This window comes from Symphalangus syndactylus, chromosome 6 (assembly GCF_028878055.3).
Source record: "Symphalangus syndactylus isolate Jambi chromosome 6, NHGRI_mSymSyn1-v2.1_pri, whole genome shotgun sequence".
Taxonomy (NCBI): Eukaryota; Metazoa; Chordata; class Mammalia; order Primates; family Hylobatidae; genus Symphalangus; species Symphalangus syndactylus.
In genome coordinates, this window is record NC_072428.2 from 99,161,671 (window position 1) to 99,168,600 (window position 6,930).

A 6,930-nucleotide genomic window follows, 5' to 3' on the forward strand; every position below is an offset into this window, starting at 1 on the left:
TGTGCCCAAAGTGGTTGGGATACTGCTTGGTTTTATATATTTTAGGAAGGCATGAGACATCAATCAAATACATTTAAGAAATACATTGGTTTGGTTTAGGAAAGCAGGACAACTCAAAGCGGGGCTTAGGGGGACTGGGGATGGGGGCAGGCTTCTAAAGACCTGGGATCAATAGAAAGGAATGTTTGGGTTAAAGATAAAGGATTGTGGAGACTAAGTTTTATTGTGCAGAGGAAGCTCTTAGATAGCAGACTTGAGAGAGAGTGGGTTGTAAATTGTTTTTTATTGGACTTAAAAGGGTGCTTGGCTCTTAGCTGATTATCTACTGGGTCTGGGAAGGAAGGAAGGAAAACAAAGCGGGAAGAGGATTCTCTATAGAATGTGGATTTTTCTCACAAGAGATTTTTGCAGGGCAATTTCAAGGTATGGCAAAAAAATATATTTTGGGATTAAGTATTTTTTTCCTTGTTTCATAATGTTATGCCAGAGTCAGATCGAAAAGTCAGGATATATAGGGTCAAATAAAATCCATCTAAGACACACACTCACATGCACATGCGTGCGCACACACACATTTACACACACACAGTTCCAGCTGAAATGGCTAGACTTACAAGTGTTGTATAAAGATTATAGTGAAAAGAATGAGAATTTACAGTTTGTAGGGTATGACTCCCTAGACCCCTTAGGTAGGAATTTGGGTGAGATAAAAAATCAGACCTTAGTCCTCAGTATAAACATCCTCAGATCTTTCCTATCTGCAGAGATATCTTGTTCATGTCAACACTTTGCATATTTGTCCATTTATTTTTCTCTACCCTTAAGCCAAATTCTTTGTAAGAATAGTCTGCACAGCTTCATTGTCATTAGTTTTCTATTTTTCTCTAATTCTTCAATTTTTTCAATTTGTTTTCTGTTCCCATTATACCACCAAAAAATGCCCTTTTGGAGATTATAATAAGTTTCTAATAACCAGTCAATATCCTTGCTTGTCTTGGTTTTGTTGATTTCTAGAGTTGTAGGATTTGACATTATTAGCAGTGCTAATTCCCCCTGAAATTATTTTCCCACTGTCTTCTGCAAATCAATTCTATCTTGGCTACATTTTTACTTCTCTGATCTTGACTTCTTAGACCTCTTCCTCCAGCTCCATACATTCTGAAACTTTATTTATTTTTAATTGAGAAATAATAATCATATATACTTACAGGGCACAATGTGATATTCTGATATATGCATAAGTGCCTCGTATTTTTTCACTGGGATCTGTTCTTTACCTCCTTTTCCCTCTCTGTTTCATTTAAACAAATGCTTCATTTAGTTAAATTAATACGTACTGAGCACTTATTGCCTGCAACTAATTGGGTGCTAAGCATGCCTTAGGGTGCCTCCTCTGTGGTCCTGTTAGAGACTGAAAAGTCATCTTGCTCAAAGACCTCTATGACCTTTGATTGTATGTAAAATTTCCATCATTCTTTACAGCTTTTGGCCCAGGAATTTATGATCCTTGTTAAAATGCAAAAAATGTTCTTCAGTAGGCTTCACACATTAAGTCAGCTACACCTTAAGTCAAAATAGAAAAAATACTCAAGTTATCTAACAGAACACAGACCCAGAGTTGTAAAATACAGGAAAGGTACATTTTAATGAGGTAAGGGAGAGAGGAGTGGGAGAATATTGGGTAATAAGAAGCACTCCCTGGAAAAAGTAAACTTGTGGTTTGCCCCCATGGGTTTTCTAGGCAAAATTTCCCAGGGCTGGCTGTGGAAATGGGTAAATTGGAAAACCAGAAAATAAATATTATAAGCAAATTCCATTGACCAAATAAGCGCAGCATTTTGAAAACAAGAATTCTTTGCAGAGTGTATATTCCTGCTGCTGTTTCATTTTTTTTCCTGTATACTCTCACAGTTCTCAGTAAATGAATTTGAGTCACAAGAGATCAGCTTCCCAGAGGTGCTTTGTCTAATTAAGAATGATAATAAAAAAAAAATCTCCATTAAAGCCTTTACTCTGGGAAAGCCATTAGGACACTAATAGAGTGACAGCAGGTTTTCTTCCAAGTTGAAATGTTTCCTTTTACTGAGTGCAATGATTCTAAATGAATATTCTTTTATACTAGGTAGTCCTAGTGGACATTTCCAGGGTGAACCATAAGATACTCTGTAATGATAGATGATCCTGTAGTTTAACACAGAGGGTGTTTTTGCCTACCAATGAAAAAGGAAACAAATTCAGCTTCCTGGCACTTCTAATAAAATATTCCTATTTTTTCAATAGTAACGCTTTAATATTTCAATATGGTCTGAAATGTGGTGGCCTTGAAACATTTTTTAACGAATTTGTGGATCCTAAAAAAAATTAGAGGGCAATGGTTAACAGAAACTCAGTGTTTCAGAGTATTAATTGAAAACTACCGGTTGTATGATGTTTTCTTCCTTTTAAACTTATTTTCTGTTCATACTATTTTTAACATAGATTCAGTGGGGATTGACTAACTTAGAAATTCTTTGTTATGTGGGGTTCTTACTCTAATACTTACGTAGGAATTTTAAGCCTATGCATCTTGGTACTTCCCGGCTTGGCTATGTGCATATGAAATTTAACAGAACCTATTATCAAAGTAACAATAATTCTATCTTCTGCCTTCTATATGTAAGGAGAATAATGCATTTAGAGAATATCAATAAGTGAAGAGTGTTCCTGCACAGTCACAGGTCATCGATTATTTTAGGGCTATTTTTGTAAGTATTTTTAAAGAACAAATGTTTTAGCAATGCCACTAAAACCAATAAGGATTAGTTTACGTATGATGCAATTTATGGCATATAGTTGTCTAATGACCACAACTATCATTTGTGTACCTTTTCCATCACAACATCTTCACCGTGCCATCCTCCAGTGCCCAGAACTTCCTAGTGTGAACTGAGTGGCCTCCCTCCTCCTGGTTTTCTCTCTTTCTATCTCCAATTTACTGTTTTTTCTTTAAGGGTTCTGAATCTCCGATTTATTAGACAGCACAGAAATAACAGGTTTAGATTATATTACAAAAAGAGCTCAAACTGTTCATATGCAGCAACTGGGCTTACTAGGGGATAGAAGGGGGAATTCTTCAGACTACCGTACGAGGACACAAAGACTCCGCATCCTAAACAAAGTATTAAGGTACATAGACAAGGTTCTTGCAAGACAGAAAACAGAGAACTCTACAGTCACTATAACACATCCCTTAAGGAATAAGCATGCACTTGTAGGAAGCAAACAAAGCTTTCCATAGAGAAACCACTTTCACAAGATGATTAGGTGCACTTGGGTTTTGTTTCGGCATCTGTCACTTGGTGAATGAAGATACCATCTTCAGGATGTTCCATGTCATCCATTTCATAATATATGATGATGCTATTGCAAGCGTAGTCCCATCATTACTGAAGGCAAGTGATGCAATGCTTATGGGGTACCGATGGAACTGGCACAGTTGCCTTTTGTTAAATGGATTCCAAATATTTACAAAGCCATCAGAACCACCTATGGCAAATGTATTATGGATATTCTGGAAAGAAACAGCACTGACTGGGTAAACCCACTCAATATTATTTTCTTTTAGTCTGTAACATTTGAAGGCATATTTCTTCTGTGCCTCAGGGCTTGGGCCAAGTATTCAACTGCCACTCCGCCTTCAACAGAGCTTAATACATAACCCTGCTTGTTTGGAAATGCTTATATGCAGCGAGTCTGGTATTTCAAGCTGGACTTCCTGCTCTGCTGCACATGACCCATGTTCCATAAGCCCCACACCAACACTCTGCAGCCCGCTGTTCTCACAATCAGCCGGTCTCCAGACACTGAGAAGGTATATACGTTTTCAGGCTGAGAGAAGGTCCTGGCATTACAAGGATTTCTGGGATCTCACAATTTAACTGTCTGATCCCAACTTCCAGTAACCATCACATTCACTTCTGGACAGTATTCAACACATCTGATGGGGGCATCATGGGTCCCAACAAGATTTTCTTGATCAGTGTTCAAATCATGCATTTTCAATTGATGATCTAGTCCTCCTCTCCAGGCCTGTGCTGGATCGTAGAAGGCTCAGTCCAGGATGGCGCCAGTGTGCTGGTACCTGAGCGCATGGACCTGAGAGCAAGGGCTATTACCTGAGCATGTGTTCTGCACATTGTAGAAGAGCAGTGACGTGTCCCAGGAGGAGACAAGCAGGAACTGGGAGGTGGTGGGGCTGAACTTCACCAAGGAGATGACATCCTCGGGTGGCTGGGTCATCCCCTCTGATCTGCCCTGCCAGCTGATGGCCTGGGAAGTCCCTGGAGAGTCTGCTCCCGCGAGCAGTCCTCTCGCCTCACTCCTGTAGTCTTCGTCGTCGTCATCTTCTTCTTCCGCTCCGCCTCCCCGCTCCGCCTCCCCGCTCCGCCTCCGTCAAAAGATAGATTAACAAGAGAAAAGTATAACAAATTTATCTATTCAACGTTTTACACGACACAGGCATCTCCAGAAATGAAGACCCAAAGCCCCAGGGAACACTATTTTTATGCTTGGGTTCTACAGCCATGTAGAAATGGAATTGGACAGAAGGAGTAGGATCTAATAGTAATAGACGGAGCGGGGAGACCCAGCAAGGCCTGTCCAGATTCTTTCTGGTCTCCCTGTGTGGCGTTTCTTCCTCCTGGCTATAGGTCTATGAAGGTCTTCAAGAGAGAAAGATGGGAGAAGGAAGAGAGTGACCTTTCTGGGTTTTATGGCTTTCTTTGGGGGGAGAAAGGTTCTAGTTTCTATGATCTGCCATGGGGAAGAATAATTCTGGTTTCTGTGGCTCAGCTAAGGGGAAAAATGAGACAGGAGACAAGAGGGCAGGAGAGGGTCAGAGATCTTGCTTCTGAGGTCTTCTAATCTTAATTCAAAGTACTCAGCATGCAAGGGGGCCATGTTTTGAGGTATTGTTTTCTGGGCCCCAATACCATTACCACTGTCAAAATCATGAACATATGCTACTCTCAAAAGCTTTGCTCATGCTCCTTTGCAATTTAACTCTCTCTCATGCCTCCTGGTTACTTCTTCCATCCCTCCACACAACCAACCAGTCACTGATTTGAAAAGCCAAGAATTGGGCTGGGCGCGGTGGCTCACGTCTGTAATTCCAGCATTTTGGGAGGCTGAGGCAGGTGAATCACTTGAGATCAGTAGTTCGAGACCAGCCTGGCCAGCATGGTGAAACCCCATTTCTACTAAAAATACAAAATTAGCTGGACGTGATGGTGCATACCTGTAATCCCAGCTATTTGGGAGGCTGAAGCAGGAGACTCACTTGAACCTGGGAGGCAGAGGTTGTAGTGAACCAAGATCACGCCATTCCACTCCAGCCTGAGCAACAAGAGTGAAACTTCATCTCAAAAAACCTAAGAATTTTAAAACAAGGCTGTCCTTTGTGGTGAATACCCTTAATAAACCCATGAGATTTCAACAAGTGTGGTATTTAGAATTCAGTTATTTGTCCCTCTAACTTGTTCTGTTACATACTTGAAATTGAGTAGGCATGGGTCTACTGCAAAACGAGGGGTATTTTAGAGTAGTACTGTAAATAGTCTGATTTATATAATGATGGCAGCTTCAACAGTTTCATGGTGGAAAAAAAATCAGAAACAAAAATTCTGTGCATGCAGAAACCTGCAGTGGCAGCTTCTGATCATTTTGAAACCCTAAAACTTACATTGTGGCTTTAACTGTAGTTTGCAACTCTAGCTGCACATTAGAATCACTTGGGGAGCCTTAAAAATGTTGATGCCTGGGTCCCATCTTGGCTGAGTTAAATCAGAATCTCTGGCAGAGTGTTGAATCTCAGGGATGATTATGAATTGAAAGTTCCCAGGTGATTCTAACATGCAGCGAGCTTTGAGCATCATTGCTCATAATTGTACTCATAATTAGGTGTTCTTTTTGGAGAGCCAGTTTCAGATTTTATTTTCTTACAGAGTTTACCCAGAGTTGATCATTCTGTATCACCATTTCCTCTCAGAAGTTTGGCTTGCTATGGTAAAGTAGTATTTCAACAAGGAAAAGTAAATGATTACTGTTTACACATGCTTGTCATTTATCTTCCTCTCTTGAATAATTTGCATATTTGAATCAAAGTGCGCTGTGTTTTGTTATCACCTTTACTGTTTTCTATTTTAATGTGCATGGGAGGCCACAGAAAAAGCTATGACGTTTAAGTATTGACCTTTCCCATCCCTTCTTAGTTCCACTCCCTCTCCAGTGTTTCCTGCTTCTCAATGTGCCTTGTGGGTCCTTCATTCTGCACCATCCCTGGGGCTTCCCTCTTTACTATCAGGATTATCCTGACCTCTACGGTCCAGGGAAATGCCCCTGTCCTTCTTATTTTTAATCTCTATTTATTTTTAATCTCTATTTTAATTATCCTGACATCTATAGTCCAGGGAAATGCCCTTGTCCTTCTTATTTTTAATCTCTACTTGAAGTCTTTTCTAATACATGTATTTATGTCAATGTCTGCCAATGTTTGTCCTGTCTCCCATAAGCTACTGTCATACTAACTTCAGCTATTTGCTGCTGATGCTATGACCTAAAGGACTAACTGCATAGTGGGATGTTTCTCTGTTTGTTTCAACCCCATGGGAGAAAAATTCGAAGACAGGTATGTCAGCCTGTGGCATCCATAACACACCATAGACACAACATTTCCTTGTGCTTCTGCAAAGGAACAGCTTTGTTGGTAGAATCACCTCTGCGGCCTGTGTAAGGAACATTGGTTTGTCTACCTCTGAGAAAACTAAAGCATGGGGGCGATAAGTAATAGGGAAACATAGGTGCTTTACTTTGAATTAGTAGTACAATGTTGTTTTTCAAAGTTTTCTGTGACTGTTACACAACCAGAAAACATCATCGCTCAATGACCTTTCA

At 40.2% G+C, this 6,930-nt stretch overlaps 1 pseudogene; it reads right to left on the bottom strand.

Annotated features, from left to right (window-relative positions):
• Nucleotides 1-3,240: 3,240 nt before the first annotated feature.
• Nucleotides 3,241-4,120, bottom strand: LOC129484010 (mitotic checkpoint protein BUB3-like; annotated as a pseudogene).
• Nucleotides 4,121-6,930: the final 2,810 nt, after the last annotated feature.